Raw genomic sequence first — 905 nt, 5'->3', positions numbered from 1 at the left:
ATCCCGAATGCCTATCTACAACCTCGTTGTTGTTGGCCTGTCGGGAACTGAGAAGGAGAAGGGGCAATGTGGAGTTGGCAAATCATGCCTTTGTAACCGCTTTGTCCGCCCTAGTGCGGATGACTTCCACCTTGATCACACTTCTGTGCTAAGTACAAGTGACTTCGGTGGCCGGGTTGTCAACAATGACCACTTCCTGTTCTGGGGAGAAGTGGGGAGAATTTTGGAAGATTGCGCAGACTGCAGAATGCATGTGGTTGAGCAGACCGAATTCATTGATGACCAGACGTTCCAGCCCCATCGCAGCACAGCCTTACAGCCCTACATCAAAAGAGCTGCCTCCACCAAACTGGCTTCTGCTGAAAAACTTATGTACTTCTGCACTGATCAGTTGGGACTGGAGCAAGACTTCGAACAGAAGCAAATGCCCGAAGGCAAGTTGCAGGTGGATGGTTTTCTGCTTTGTGTTGATGTCAGTCGTGGTATGAACCGCAACTTTGATGATCAAATGAAATTTGTCACCAACTTGTACAATCACTTAAGCAAGACAAAAAAGCCTATTGTGCTGGTTCTCACTAAGTGTGATGAGGGTGTGGAGCGATACATCAAGGACTCTCATACCTTTGCCATTACAAAAAAGAACTTGCAGGTTGTTGAAACGTCGGCACGGTCCAACGTCAATGTTGATTTGGCTTTCCTTACCTTGATACAGCTCGTTGATAAGGGAAGAGGTAAGCCCAAGATCATACCTTACTTTGAGGCACTGAAACACCAGAGTCAACTAATTGCTTCTGCAAAGGACCGCTATGAGTGGTTAGTGAACCACATTGTGAAGAATCACAATGAAACATGGCCCAACGTTAGCCGACGAATGCAGACTTCACCTGAATACAAGGAGTATGTAT

This window comes from Sinocyclocheilus grahami, unplaced genomic scaffold (assembly GCF_001515645.1).
Source record: "Sinocyclocheilus grahami isolate Dianchi unplaced genomic scaffold, SAMN03320097.WGS_v1.1 scaffold12085.1, whole genome shotgun sequence".
Taxonomy (NCBI): domain Eukaryota; kingdom Metazoa; phylum Chordata; class Actinopteri; order Cypriniformes; family Cyprinidae; genus Sinocyclocheilus; species Sinocyclocheilus grahami.
This window is presented reverse-complemented; position numbering follows the sequence as displayed.